Here is a 16,550-nt window from a genome sequence, read left to right as displayed (position 1 = left end):
ACTGGGAAGGAGATGGCGCACCAGCAAGGACACGTCTGACAAGACCGCCTTCAAGACAATCCTCAACCTCTACCACAGATGGTTGAGAGAATCGAAGAAAAAGGCCTTAGGCTCCTGCATCGAATCAAGCTCCAGTAGGGTCTTATCCAGGTGACTGGTTCACACCTGTTCGGTATAAGTCAATAAGGACGCTCAATGAAGGACCACACGCCAATTATGAATACAATTTGGCTTTACTAGAATTTCAGGTAAATGTATGCATTTAGCACATCAACCATGGTAGAATAAGAATAGCAATGAAGAGCATCTTTTTATATATGCGTCCACTACAAAGAGCATCTATATATATATATATATATATGAGCAAAGAGTTCATTGACAGATATAAGCTTTGATTAACTGCATACCAAAATGCATCACACTACGATGTTCAGGAAGCAAAATATAAACGAGTTGAATACTTCAGATAAGCTTTGATTTACTGCACACCAAAATGCATGTTTCAATTACTGCAGTAGGCTCACACTATGATGTTCAGAAAGCAAAGTATAAACGAGCTGAATACTTCAGATTAGCTTTGATTAACTGCATACCAAAATGCATGTTTCAATTACTGCAGCAAGCTCACACTACGATGTTCAGAAAGCAAAATATAAACAAGCTGAATACTTCAGATTATAAACACAGTGCAAGCATAATAATCAATCATAATAATAGAGCAGAGAAACAAAGGCCTTTTATCCCTGTGTGGAACTTAACTTAGTCCACGAAATGCTGGGAAGCCCTCTACCGCCCGCTTGGACCTCTCCCCCTCTCAAGCATCACGGTCTCTGAACAGCAAACAGGGAGGCAGCGCTGGGTATGGAGATGGCAGCTTTCACAACCCCATCTGCGAGCTTCAAATCCCTCACCCGCACTTCAGTGCTTAAATAACTCAAAGCTTAGATTCTATCCCCTTCTGGCATTTTCTAGCTATGTAATCAGCACTTGTCTCTTGGCTGCTCTGCCCTTCCCCAGCCATTGTTTTCATTCCATCTTCTCTGTGTACTCTCGTTCTCAAGGTTCGGACGGAGTCTCCTACACAAACAAGCTTGAAACTAATATTGTGAACTTTTCCTAGTTGTTCGGGTTTCAGCAGGCATCACGCTCATCTACACTGCTCAAGCTAATTAACCCTTTGCGTCACAATGTCTTCCGCACCTTTCCCTATACTGATCACTCCACCCCTTAGATGAGCGCTATGCATGCGAAACAGATATCATTTATTTTGACATTCCGCTAGCTAGGTTGCTACGAATATTTGTCAGCGTTATTCTAAGCACCTGCATCTTAGTATAAAGCTGTTTTGTGTGTGCATATAGTCTACATAGTATAGTCATTAGCGTAACACAAACAATCAATAACCAAATTAGCGGATGTAACACTATATTTAGCATCGTCGTAGCTCCTGGTGCCCAGCCTAAGAAGATGTCACACCAATGATGCTCAGTTACTTGCTGGATGCGTGAAGCAGTGTGCATAAGCTGTTTAGCGTCTATGGTCATCTGTATGGCTGTATCTTTGGTGTATTTAGCTGCCATATCAAATTTAGCAAAAGTAACTTGTGTGTAGTGCCTGATTGCCTCTAATCTGGGTAGCTTAACAACAAGCGAGATGTTCCACTCTAACTGCGCTCGCATTTGCGTCTGTAATGTGGTTATGGTGAACTTATTCGGGAGGTACAAGATGTGAGTGATTATGTCAATAATGCTGGTAATATTGCACATACACATTACTTGCTCTACATACACATTACTTGCTCTTCGGTGGTTTGTATAAATCCGTTAATAAGTAAGGGATGATTAGTGACATAACATATGCTCTGTCCCTATCTGATATAAGTCTGTGCCATTAATAATATAAGGTAACCATTCACATTCTCCTGGTATTGTGTGAAGACATGGATCTAGCACCCGTCCAGTGTGGGTACATACCCACCCCTTAGACCAATCTGCACATCTAGTGGGATCTACAGTGGGATTTGTTTGATCAATCCACTTTTTGTCAGTGTGAGGTATCCACCATTCGTTGCCTATCACTACGGGGAGCAATATAAAGGGGCATCATATGTCAGGAGGAAGATCACTTCTTGCTATATCAAAAAGAGCATAACACATTTCTTCCTCACAGTGAAACTGTATGGGCTTTACCCATATTTCCTCAGACAAATGCAATTGTTGTCTCCAATATTCACCCTGAAGCTGTCCCCATTCTGCTTTAAAGTCTGCATACTGTTGATTAACAATGCTTTGCCATAGTATGCACTGGATGCCCTTAGTCACTGTTTGTGTGTTTTGAAAGCTTTTTCTGAATTGTTCATAAGTGAAATTATGCCTTTGCCAATCGCGATACAACCCACGCAGGACTTTCCATACTTGTGAGTGTGTGGGCCCCCATTGAGAAATTACTTTTATGGCCTCTACTGTACTATATCCTGTAGAAGATTGCTTATTCCTAATGGCTTCAACATCAAAAGAATTCAGGGCCCCTACCCGATTCCAATGGCCCCAGCTATCAAGGACCCTAGATCTCTTCTAATGCGTAACTTTGGCAAGGGCCATAACTGTGGTGTCCATGGTGGACATAATGGATCATACTTTGAGACATTCCCCTTGGCAATATTTATCTGTAACACAATACGATTAATTATGCTTGCATGCAGAGCTTGCTTACATCCTATTCTATATCTAACTATGGAAACGTTACCTAAGTTGCTGACCATGCGTCTTTCGGTTACATAAAACATGAAGGCTGGTGGTTTGGAGTATCGAACTCCTTTGGTTCCATTGTACATTGTAACAACCACCATATGTCCTGGTAAAAGAATTTATTTGTCAGAGCAATCATAAGGTTTACATGGGTATGCCTGTGCTGGTGTAAAAGGTACAATGGTATCACAATATTTACATATCATGTTCGCATATAACTCAAAGCCTGTACTGTTGCTGGCATCCCCTGCAACTCGTTCAGTCCGTTGGCATGTCGGATTTGCTGTCCATTTACCTTCCAGGTCACAGCTTTGGCAGCCATCCACTTGCCTCCAGGTACCTTCACGTTGCACAGTGAAACATTTCCCTGGTCATCAGTTACGTTAGCGGCTTGAGGTGCACAAGTGACATGAAGGTCCGTAACAACATTCTCTGCTACATTTGGTCGGACCCAAACAATTCTTCTGGTTGTAATTATGACCGCAAACAGGAACCACGTCATCGGCGCAGATGTCATCATTTATGACCGTGGGGTAAGTCTCACTGCAGGGTCAAATACAGGTACATTAGAGTTCTTTAAAAGTACAATATACGTACTCCCCACCCCTTGACTCAAAATCTCTCCTGCCTCTGGCTTTTTTCCTGGATGGCTCACCCATACTTTTCTTCCTGTGCTTCCAAATCCTCCCTCACCTCTCTGGGTGTTATCGGGGGGCAGATCTTTCTTCAATGTGGGGGGTGTACGCTTGTTCACAAATCAATTGTGCAAGTCTGTCATGTGCTGATAACTTTTTTAGCTGTTCTTTCACCAATCCGTTATATCTCTTAATCATGCCTGCAGCTTGTGGATAATAACTAAAGTGCTAAATCCACCAAATTCCCTGTTCCTGCGCCCAGCCCTGCACTCTTTTCCCTGAAAAGTGTGTGCCCCTATCTGTTTGGATCTCATCAGGTGCCCCATAATGTTTTAACAGGTAGTTTAGCCCTCGCAAAGTGGACTTTTGATCTGCAGACTTACAGGGCATACCCAACATAAGGCCAGAGTAGGTGTCCACCATGGTCAATACGTAGCTTTTTCCTCCTTCTTTTGGTAGCGGCCCGATATAGTCCAATTGCCACACCGTAGCAGCTGCAGTTCCTCTTCTGAAATGGCCGCTAGGCTTTTTTTGCAGGGACATTTGTCTAATCTGGTTGCATGTGGGGCACTCCTTTACTGCTTGTTGCACTTGTTCTTTAGTAACTGGAATTTGTCGTTGCTGTGCCCATGCATAAGTGCCATTCTCTCCTAGATGCCCGGATGTTACATGGGCCCTGTTTGCTAAAGCAGCTTCAGCTTCCTCATTGATGACCACCGTTCGTGTTTTGGCCATTTGATCTGCGGTGTGGTTGAATAGAGATGGAAGTGAGGTATCCGATGGGCAATGGGCATCCACATGTCCCACATAGATTTGACATTTTTGCCCTTTCTCCCACATCTCCTCCCATAGCTGCTTGCCTCCCGAAATGGGGGTGCCTTTAATTTTCCATCCATCCTTGCGCCAAGTCGGGGCCCAGCTTACTAGTCCTTGGTAAGTGGCCCAACTGTCAGTGGACACAAATGTTTTCTCTCCGATGGGGGCTTGTTCGATCACTGCTGCTACCCTCTGCAGTTCTGCAAGCTGGCTTGATCCATTATCCCCTCCTCGCAGCAACATCGTTTCTGTAGCAGGCTGGAATGCCATTGTCTTTTTCCTTGATAGTACCGGGCGGTACCATCTGTGAACCATGCATTTTGCTGTTCTTCTTCAGTGAGTCGTTCAAAAGGCGGGGCTGTCTTAAATGGTGAGGATTCCATTTCAGAGGGCTCTGGCGCAGGGGCCATTGCCTGCAAGCCCACTGCCCCTAGCGCATCTTGTAACTTCAACACTCCTGCTGGTCCCGGTTCTGCCCTCTGCTGCAGATACCATTTCCACTTCATGATGGTAAACTCCTGCGCTCTGCCTACTTTAGTGCCAACCCCTCCTTCTCTTGTCCAACCTAGTGAGGGGACCCATGTTCTTAAGGTGACCGGCCGATCATCAGTTATGCGTTCTATTTCCACTAATGCCCAATATACCCCTGCTAGTTCTTTTCCTAATGGGTGTAATTGCTCATGGATGGTGTTAATCTCTTTGACCAAAATCCTTGTGGCACCCTCTTGTTTCCCTGCCTCTGACATAGGTTGCACATCACTACATCATCTACATCATCCTGTACTATCATTTCCAGCTCAAACGGGTCTCCTTCTGTGATGGGACCTAACGTAAAAGGATTCTTTAATGCATCTTTTGTTCCAGTGTCCCACAATCTCACCAACCATTTAAACAAAGGCTCTGCAGGCATCTGCCTAAACATACGGGTTATCTCCAACTACTCACTCTGCGTATAATCTTTCACCAAACGAGGATTCTGTATTTGCCCACCATTCACTCCCTTTGATTTGTTTTGCACGAGTGGGCGAACCTCCATTACACTTCCTCTTCCACTTTCAACTTCACCTACACTTCCTTCTCCACTTTCAACTCCACCTAGTTCTGTTACATATACTTCCACCTCATCCTCCCAATTCCAGTCATCATTATCTGAGACTGTTCCATCCCAAGTATATGGATCCCAATTTTCTTTGCGTACCAATGCCTTCACTTGAACAGTTGAGGGTATTCTAGGCTTCTGCCTACTATTCTGTTTGCGTACCAGTGCCCTCACTTGCACAGCTAAGGGCATTTTAGGCTTCTACCTACTCTTCTGTTTGTGTACCAGTGCCCTCACTTGCACAGTTGAGGGCATTTTAGGCTTCTGCCTACTCCTCTGTTTTGCTACTCGTACTGCTAATGCGGTGCACCTTGCCTCCATTTGATCACCCTGAGTCACTGCACTTTCTATGGTCTCTTTCATAAGTAACTGCCTTTCCTGCAAGGCTGCAACCTCATCCCGTAGTTTTGTCTTCCTGTTTACCATACGGAGTGCAGACAGGAAAAGCCATCCCACTTGCCCAGCCGCTTTCAGCTCCAACTTCGCCCCTCTTAGTTTCACACTCTCGACCGCATCTTCCACTAAGAGAGGAGTCACTTTCTCATCTAGTTCTTCCCATAAAACTGGCACTGCCCACCGGTTCAGGAGTCCTGCCACACCAGAGAATGGGTCAGTTGCTAACCACCCCAGAATGGATCTGGCTTCTGCCCCATGCTGCCTTCCGCTCTCTGCCCCATTTTTCTTACGTCCCCAAAGAGGCATAATTGACTTATACCCCACTTCTGGTACCAAAATGTCTTATCCAGGTGACTGGTTGACACATGTTCGGTAAAAGTCAATACAATTTAGCTTTACTAGAATTTCAGGTAAATGTACTCATTTAGCACATCAACCATGGTAGAATAAGAATAGCAATGAAGAGCATCTATTTATATATGAGTACAAAGAGCATCTATATATATATATATGAGCAAAGAGTTCATTGACAGAATAAGCTTTGATTAACTGTATACCAAAATGCATCACACTACGATGTTCAGGAAGCAAAATATAAACGAGTTGAATACTTCAGATAAGCTTTGAGTTACTGCACATCAAAATGCATGTTTCAATTACTGCAGTAGGCTCACTCTACGATGTTCAGAAAGCAAAGTATAAACAAGCTGAATACTTCAGATTAGCTTTGATTAACTGCATACCAAAATGCATGTTTCAATTACTGCAGCAAGTTCACACTACGATGTTCAGAAAGCAAAATATAAACGAGCTGAATATTTCAGATTATAAACACAGTGCAAGCATAATAATCAATCATAATAATAGAGCAGAGAAACAAAAGCCTTTTATCCCTGTGTGGAACTTAACTTAGTCCACAAAATGCTGGGAAGCCCTCTACCCCCCACTTGGACCTCTACCCCTCTCAAGCATCACGGTCTCTGAACAGCAAACAGGGAGGCAGCGCTGGGTATGGAGATGGCAGCTTTCACAACCCCATCTGCGAGCTTCAAATCCCTCACCCGCACTTCAGTGCTTAACTAACTCAAAGCTTGGATTCTATCCCCTTCTGGCATTTTCTAGCTATGTTATCAGCACTTGTCTCTTGGCTGCTCTGCCCTTCCTCAGCCATTGTTTTCATTCCATCTTCTCCCTGTACTCTTGTTCTCAAGGTTGAGCCGGAGTCTCCTACACAAACAATCTTGAAACTAATATTGTGAACTTTTCAACGTTGTTCGGGATTCAGCAGACATCATGCTCATCTACACTGCTCAAGCTAATTAACCCTTTGCGTCACAATGTCTTCCGTACCTTTCCCTATACTGATCAAGTAACAACAAAGAGCTTTGTGAAATCCAGAAATAGGAGTCCAGAAGAGTTTTTACAGTAATTTATCAAGGCACAGCATAGTACCTTCCTCAAGGCAGTCAACTCCAAACTTCTCAAAATTCTAGATTCTGAATCTGCATAGAAAATACTGCCAAAAGATGCAGGTTGGAATATAAACACATCCCTTAAGCAATAGGAACACACAGTATATGTAACACACTCTTCAACGTCGTCAAAGAATTCTCTAACCACTCAGCAACAACAAACAACATTACACCATCACACAAACTCTGCAGCAACTTTGCAAACCTCTTCCACAAGGTCACCAACATCTACAGAGACTTCAAACCTAAGGTCATCGAGTTCTTCAAGGTCAGCTCACCCAGATAACACCACAAACATTTGACTAACTAAGTGGCTCAAGCTCACCCCACAGGACACTGCCTTCATCATAAACGCGGTCCAATCAGGGGCCCAACCAACCCATGCCCTCACCACATCTCCAACCAGGTAGTCACCATCTTGTTTAGCACCTCAATTGCCACAGCCACCTTTCCCGAGGACTTGAAATACCCAGAAATCAATGCCCTACTAAAGAAACGAAAAGCAGACCCCAGCAAACTCAACAACTACTGACTGATTTATCCTTGTCCCAGAAATCCTTTCTGCACATTAGGGTGTCACCTCCAAAGTACAATTGCATTAATCATTTAAAAAATGGGGCTACAAGGGTGCTACAGGTACTAATTGATTTGAAGCATTTGTCCAGGAACTAGTCTGTATTCACATTCTCATCATTCACCCATTCCCCACCTTTCCACATGTTTGGTCCAAGCTTTAACTGATTTTGATGTCAATGCTTTAAATCTCCGTTGGGCCAATTGACATTTCAAGATTTGACGATCTGCACTGGCAAAATATCAAGGAGGGCCTAAATGGCCTACTTCCTTCTCTACCCTCTCTCCTCATCCTTCACCATCCATCCGCTTTTCCCCATATATGTTATCTCTCACTTCTGATTGAATCACTTCACATCCCTCACTCTGCATCTCAGTCTACTTTTTGTGTTTCATCCCTCACCCCTCAATTGCCCTTTCACGTCACTCATCCTTTAGTCCATCCCTTTATCTCCCACTCTTTTCTACTCACTCTACATCGCTTATTCGTTACACTTCAGTCCTCACCTGTCTCTATTCTTCTTTCCTCATCCCTCACTGCTCATACATCACCCTCTAAGAAACAAGTTAAATGGACAATGATAATAACTTAACATGTATGCCACACTATCCATTTTAGGACATGCTGGCCCCTTACATTTCATGCCTCAGTTCGCATTCCTCACTCTTACCCTCTTGACCTCCCTCCTCTTTCTTTGCTTCTCATCCTTTTTAATCAACCATCATTCCTCATTATCATCCCTTACTCCTCAATGTTCAGTCCTAATATCTAACTCCTCATCCTTCATTTCCCATTTGCCATCTGTAATCCCTTACATTTAATCTCTCATTCCTCTGTCTCACTCCTCAATCCTACTTCTCATCCTTTTCCATATCCCACACTCTCCTTCTCCTTCCTCCTCACTCCTCATTCTCATTACTCAAGCTCATCCATCATTCCTCTCCCATAATCACTCACTTTCTCACCCACTTTCCTCACTGTTCTTCTCTCATTCCACAAACTCTTCACCCCTGATTTCTTACTCGACATCCCTCATCTATCACTGCTCGCTCCCCATCACTTCAGCAGTGAAAAGGGAATTAGACAAATGATGTTTCCTAAAATGTCCACCACCCTTCACCTTATATTTCTCACTCATCACCCCTCACAGTTCCCTCCATTTCCATCCCTCACTATAGCCTCGCTAATCAACTTTCAGTCCTCAGCCCTACACTTCATCTTTCATTCACTATTTCTCATCTCTATCTCCTCATACATCATTCCCCATTCTTCATCATTCAAACATGCAGTATGTAATCTCATTTAAGACATCCTCATTGTTCACTCATCATCACTCAGCCCTCTCCTCTCATTCTTCAGCCCTCAACCCTTAAATCTTATTTGTCATTCCTCACTCTTTAGGCCTCATCTCCCACTCTCATTCCTTATAACCTATCTTTCATTTCTCACCTCCAATCCCTCGTCCCTCAGTAGTCAGTCCATATCGTTTGCACCTCATCACTCATTATTCTTCTCTAACTCTCCCATCATTACACTGCATGTCGCTAATCACTCATTCTATCTCTCTTGTGGTTCAACCTTTTTCCTCACTTGTATGATGAGTGAAGTTGACTAACAATGATATCCTAAAATGTACATCACCCTGTCTATTTTAGGACAATCTAAACCCTCACGCCTCATGCATCTGTTCTTATTTCTCATTCCTTATCATTCATCCCTATTTCCAATTTCCTTTGCCCTTGTGACTCACTGATAACCCCTCATTTATCAAACCTCCCTTCTTAACCCTCATTCTTCACTTATCACCACTCAATTCTTATTTATCAATCCTACTTCCTCACCCCTAATCATTTATCCCACACCCTTCTACTCTCACACATCATACTTCACTCTTCATCTCTCATTCGTCATCTTTCACCCCACATTAATTTCATTTTCACCGCTTTGTTGTTTATCCTTTACTTTAGATTTCTCACCCCTCAGTCTTCATCTCCAATTCCTCCATTCTCATGCTTTCCCCATTGTTCTTCTTTCCTTGCTTCCTGTCCCCAATCCCTAATTTCTAATTTTTCACTTCTAGTTCTTTATCCATCCCGCATTCTTTACTCCTCATCTTTTCTTCCTCATGACTCATGCCTCACTCCTTACTTCTCATTCCATATTTCTTCTTCCACACTCTTCACATTTATCACTGCTTGTACCATCATAACTCACCTCTCAATCCTCACACCTCATTCTTTACCACTGTTTGCTCACTGATTGTCCTAAACTTTATCTCTCTTACTCTTCAGCCTTCATCCTCACTAATTACCCCTTGCCCCTCGATCACCTTTCACACCCCTGTCTTAATCTCTCACTCACCTTGTCTCACTCTTTAAGTATCACCTCTCACTCATGATTTCCTCACTCATCTTTGCTCGCCCTTCATCTTTGGTTTTGTGTTTTTATTCTTCTGTTTTCATTTCTCAGCCTTCACTCCTAAACACTCATCTCTCACTTTCCATCATTCACTACTCATCTCTTGCTCCTCATACCTCATGTTGTTCTCCTCATTTTGCTAATACCCTTCATGCCTTACTCTACGTCCTTATCCCCATCCATCACCCCTTCATTTCTGATCTCTGTCTATTATCCCTGACTCATCTTTCACTACTCTTTCCAAACATTTCATCCCTACACTGTGCATATATTCCCCGTGATGAATTAATGAGCGTTTAATGGTTATTAGACATTAAAATGCATGTAAATCAAGCTTCTAAAAACACACACTGACCTCTATAACGCAATGTGGCATTTTGTAATGGACCTCAACCTCACATTTTTGTGGCATGTATATGTATATGGCATGTATGGCATGTATGGCATGTACATGTAAATATATATGGCAAGTATATGTATATGTGTATGTTTGTACATATATAAAGATATATAGGCCCTCATTCTGACCCTGGCGGTCTTTGACCGCCAGGGCGGAGGACCGCGGGAGCACCGCCGACAAGCCGGCGGTGCTCCAATGGGGATTCCGACCGCGGCGGTAAAGCCGCGGTCGGACCGGCACCACTGGCGGGGTCCCGCCAGTGTACCGCGGCCCCATTGAATCCTCCGCGGCGGCGCAGCTTGCTGCACCGCCGCGGGGATTCCGACCCCCCCTACCGCCATCCAGATCCCGGCGGTCGGACCGCCGAGATCCGGATGGCGGTAGGGGGGGTCGCGGGGCCCCTGGGGGCCCCTGCAGTGCCCATGCCACTGGCATGGGCATTGCAGGGGCCCCCGTAAGAGGGCCCCTACATGTATTTCACTGTCTGCTGCGCAGACAGTGAAATACGCGACGGGTGCAACTGCACCCGTCGCACAGCTTCCACTCCGCCGGCTCGATTCCGAGCCGGCTTCATCGTGGAAGCCTCTTTCCCGCTGGGCTGGCTGGCGGTCTGAAGGAGACCGCCCGCCAGCCCAGCGGGAAAGTCAGAATTACCGCTGCGGTCTTTCGACCGCGGAACGGTAACCTGACGGCGGGACTTTGGCGGGCGGCCTCCGCCGCCCGCCAAGGTCAGAATGAGGGCCATAGTATGTGTTTGTGCACACACTCATATACTCATATATGTATACATTTATTTATGTATGTATACACAGCTGCACCTCTCAGGAGAGCTCTAAAAAGAGTGAAACGCATGTCAATCAATCAATCAATCACAGACATTTATAGAGCGTGCTACTTACCCGTTAGGGTTCCAAGGCGCTGAGGGGGGGGAGGGGGTTACTGCTACTGCTCAAAGAGCCAGGTCTTGAGGAGTCTTCTGAAGGCGAGTAAGTCTTGAGTCTGTCGGAGGTAGGTAGGGAGCGTGTTCCAGGTCTTGGCGGCAAGGTAGGAGAAAGATCTGCCGCCGGAGGTGGTTCCTTGGATGCGGCGGATGGTGGCGAGGGCGAGGCTCGCGGATCGCAGTTGGCGGGTCGGCGTGTAGAAATTGAGTCTGTTGTTGAGGTAGGTGGGGCCGGTATTGTGGAGTGCTTTGTGTGCGTGGGCAAGGAGTTTGAAGGTGACCCTCTTGTCGACGGGAAGCCAGTGGAGCTCTTTGAGGTGTGGGGTGATGTGGCTGTGGCGGGGTGCGTTGGTGATGAGTTGGGCTGAGGCGTTTTGGATGCGTTGAAGTCGTTGGAGGTGCAGGGATTCCTGCATAGAGTGCGTTGCCGTAGTCCAGTCTGCTGCTGACGAGGGCGTGGGTCACTGTCTTCCTGGTGTCGGTCGGGATCCACTTGTAGATCCTGCGGAGGGTGTTGTAGCAGGAGGAAGTGACGGCGCTTACTTGTCTGTCCATGGAGAGTGCGGAGTCGAGGATGAATCCCAAGTTGCGGGCGTGGTCGGTGGGCGTTGGAGCTGTTCCAAGGGTGGTGGGCCACCACGAGTCATCCCAGGCAGAGGGGGATGTCCAGAGGATGAGGATTTCTGTCTTGTCGGTGTTCAGTTTCAGGCGGCTATTTCTCATCCAGTCGGCGACTGCTTTCATTCCTTCGTGGAGGTTGGCTTTGGCGGTGGCGGGGTCGTTGGTGAGGGAGAGGATGAGCTCGGTGTCGTTGGCGTAGGTGATGATGTTGAGGTTGCATTGGCGGGCCATTTGTGCGAGGGAGCCATGTAAATGTTGAACAGCGTTGGGCTGAGGGAGGAGCCCTGGGGGACGCCGCAGATGATGTTGGTGGCTTTGGATCGGAAGGGCGGGAGGCGCACACTTTGGGTTCGGCCGTGGAAGAAGGAAGCCATCCAGTCGAGGGCTTTGTCTTGTATTCCGGCTTTGAAGAGGTGAGTTATCAGGGTGCGGTGGCAGACTGTGTTGAATGCGGCAGATAGGTCCAGGAGGATGAAGGCTGATGTTTCTCCGTTGTCCAGTTGGCGTCTGATGTCGTCTGTGGCAGCTAGAAGGGCGGTCTCGGTGCTGTGGTTACATCTGAACCCTGACTGGGAGGTGTCCAGGATGTTGTTGTCTTTGAGGTGGCAGGTCAGTTGCCTGTTGGTGATTTGTTCGATGACCTTCGCCGGGAACGGGAGTAGGGAGATGGGACGGAAGTTCTTGAGATCTTGAGTGTCAGCTTTGGGCTTCTTCAGGAGGGCGTGGATTTTGGCATGCTTCCAGATTTCCGGGAAAGTTGCTGTTTCGAAGGAGATATTGATGACATTCCGTAGTTGGGGGGCGATGATTGCGTCAGCTTTGTTGTACACGTGGTGTGGGCATGGGTCCGATGGTGAGCCTGAGTGGATGGAGTTCATGATCTTGAGTGTCTCTGTGTCGTTGACGTCTGTCCAGGAGGTCAGGTGGGTGGTGTGAGTGGGGCTTGCGGGGATGGGGTCTAGCGTGGTTGCGGTAGAGAAGCTGTTGTGGATGTCGGTGATTTTCTGGAGGAAGTAGGTGGATAGAAAGTCACAGAGTTCTTGAGATGGTGGGATGTCTTTGATGTTGGTGCTGGGATTGGAGAGCTCTTTCACAATGTTGAAGAGCTCTTTGCTGTTGTGTGCGTTTTTATCCAGGCGGTCTTTGAAGGAGGATCTCTTGGTTATTCTGATGAGTTGGTGGTGTCTGCTGGAGGCGTCCTTGAGGGCTGTGTAGTTGTCGGGGTGCGTTCGTGGAGCCATTTCTTTTTTAGTTTCCGGCAGTCGTGTTTGGAGGCTTGGAGCTCATCGGTGAACCAGGTGGCTTTTTTTGCAGGCTTTATTGTTTGGTGGGTTCTTGAGTGGTGCTAGGGAGTTGGCACAGTTGGTGATCCACTGTTTGAGGTTGAGAGTGGCGGTGTCTGGGTCAGTGGGGTCGGCGGGTGGGTTCTGGGTGAGGGTATTGGTCAGTTGCTCATTGGTGACTTTGCTCCAGCAGCGGCGAGGTGGTTGTTGGGGGCGGTGGTACTTGGTTTGTTTCTTGAAGGTGAAATGGATGCAGTGGTGGTCGGTCCAGTAGAGTTCGGTGGTGTGGTTGAAGGTGACGTGGGCGCTTGTGGTGAAGATGGGATCAAGCGTGTGCCTGCGATGTGGGTGGGTGTGGTGATGAGTTGTCGGAGTTCGAGGTTGGTGAGGTTTTCGATCAGCATAGAGGAGTTGGGGTCGTTGTTGTTCTCCAGGTGGTAGTTGAGGTCTCCGAGGAGGATGTAGTCCGTGGAGGGGAGTGCGTGGGTGCTGGCGAGTTCGGCGATGGTGTCGTCGAAGGGTGCTCGTGGGCCCAGGGGTCTGTATATGAGAGTTCCTCTGAGGGTGGTGTTGGGGTCGGTGTGGATCTGGAAGTGCAGGTGCTCGGTGATCTTGAGGGTGTTGTCTGTGTAGGTGGAGACTTTGAGGGTGGATTTGTGGGCGATGGCTATTCCTCCTCCAATGCCGTTGGTGCGATCTCTTCGGGTGATCTTGTAGCCGTCCGGGATGGCTATGGCGATGTCGGGTGCCGAGGAATAAAATGTTTTGTGCATCTTAAAATTCGAATCAAACATGTAAAGAAAATTATTTCATTAAAAACGTTATTCATCTTATGTAAAAGCAGTTTTAAATGTGTACTTATCTTTCAAAACACATAATTCATAATGAAATCAATCTATTTATTCAAAATACATTTTAGTTCTACTGTTTCTTCCTAAAAATAATACTCTCATGTTAATATTTATTAATAATTCACACACTTATAAATGCAAAATATTTTCATGTTAAATGTGGTGTCAGAAATACGAAAGGTAGGTACAAATGTCCACCACATTTTAAACTGTGCATGTGTTAATTTCTAGGTTATTTTTCCATGTTAGACTTTAAACTAGGGATTCATTAGCTGCCATGTGCTACATCTATGTCACTAATTAATTAATAAAACATGATCTCTCTCACAGGTCAACAGGAGGGGATATGTTGCTTTTCTGCGTGCAAGAACCTCTGCATATAGTTTGCCTGAATGTATTCTTTGGAACCGGAACTGGGACTCTATGCTGAAAACCTTTGGAATTGTAAGCAAATTATAAACACAGAGAAGCATTGTTTCATACAAAACATAGTATTCACCAATCTGGTACCACCATAAGTTTCCCCTGTTTGATCCACTCTAAATAGAAGGTTGACTTAATTCTAAGATGAAAAGCATAATTCCCTGCTTACAGTTTGGAGACTCCTTGGAGACTTTCCATCTGCCTGAGCAAGGGCTGTAGAGAGACTTTATCTGCAGCTTTGTCTTGGATGTCGTAGACACAAAGGCTGCTCTGAGGGGTAATTAAGCTAGTATTTTCATAGCCCCAGGCAGGGAAGTTGAGGTTCTGCCATTGCAGACTGCTTGCTCCCTGGGGACTACACGTGGTGAGAAGAGAAGGAGAGAGAGAAAAGAGGGGACAACGTGCTGCAAGTGAAAGTCACAAATCTCCTTTTCCTAGGTTTACTTCTACACTTGAAGTGGACTTCTTTACTTTTACGAGATTCTCAGAAATTCCCAGGTGCAATCCTGAAAACTTACAACAGTCATTGATTTGCAGGAGTACTCCAGTGCACAAAATGCACTCATGTATATTAGGTCATTTGTGATTGCCCCAAAGCATTATTGAAGCTGAAGTTATGGTTTTTGTAATGTCTACCTAGAGGACAAGCTCCTGGCCAAAATCCTTAAGTGTTTTTAAAAGTTGGAATTGTAAGCACTGCTAGTTTCTTCTTATGATTTGCCTATATTTCCTTTTTTCTAGGTATTTGCATAAACTCACAACGATGTTCGTTGATATTCAAGATTTCTTGGCACACTACTACTGTCATAGAGAAGCCCCAGCTGGCTGTACTCAAAGGTGAAAATCACTGGGGTTGGGTTTTAGGAGTTGGGCATGGGCAAGTGTAAGTAATCTACTTTTTCTGGAAACATTTTTCAAAGTAATGGTATTCCTTCTCTTTCTACCCCACTGAATGTGTGTTTTTCCTCACTAATTCTCAGTTTAAAAACAGTCGTATTACTACCATTCTTATGCAAAACTTGACAAGGTTTCCACCTTGGGAACCCACCTACAGATTGTCTAAGGACAGTCAAAATGTTCAGCCTTCTCTTAAACGTTAGATTCCAGAGACTTAAACTAACACAGAAGTGGACGCTGAAGAGATCAGAGGTGAACAGACCCTCATATTTTGCACAAGAGAGTAGAAATACCCATAGAAAATCCCTGAACCAGCTAGACAAGAAGGAGACTTTTCATTTATGGGTCAGAGAATATTGAGGTCTCCCAACCTAGAAACAATGAAGAAGAAGAAACGGAATGCAATAAATAAGGGTTCACTGCCAGAGGGGAGAAATGTATTCTGTAGCAACTTGCAAAGCTGTGGGCAACACTGCATAAAATATATCTATTCTGGGACTCTTGGGTAGCAGTTTTGTTAAAGACAGAGCCAGCACCAAATATTATGCCCAAATAAAATAAAATGGCTGAGAGCAGAATGAGTGAGCTCAGAAAGGCTGATAATGGGATGTCCCTTTTGGAGAATGAATAAGTACTTTCGTAAGGGGTCTTCTCATTTGAGTATTGCTGGAAATTGGGACCTAATAAAATAGTGTTCAATGTAAACGTCCTCTAGTCAACCATCAATTGTTCTATGAACTACTTGAGTTATTTGCAGCGCACCTGGCACTTGGACCTAATTCTGGCACCAGTATGTCTTCTTTGTAAGATTATATCAGTAAGCTACAGAAAATTACAATACTTAATATCTTTAAAGGACATTATTCAAAACAATGGCCCTCATTATGACATTGGCAGTAAATCCCGCTTACTGCAACACTGACAGCCCCCAACTTACCACGGCGGTGGCGGATATCCGTTCACCATATTATGACACAC

The sequence above is a fragment of the Pleurodeles waltl genome, chromosome 5 (genome assembly GCF_031143425.1).
Source record: "Pleurodeles waltl isolate 20211129_DDA chromosome 5, aPleWal1.hap1.20221129, whole genome shotgun sequence".
NCBI lineage: Eukaryota > Metazoa > Chordata > Amphibia > Caudata > Salamandridae > Pleurodeles > Pleurodeles waltl.
Note: the sequence above shows the minus strand (reverse complement) of the source record.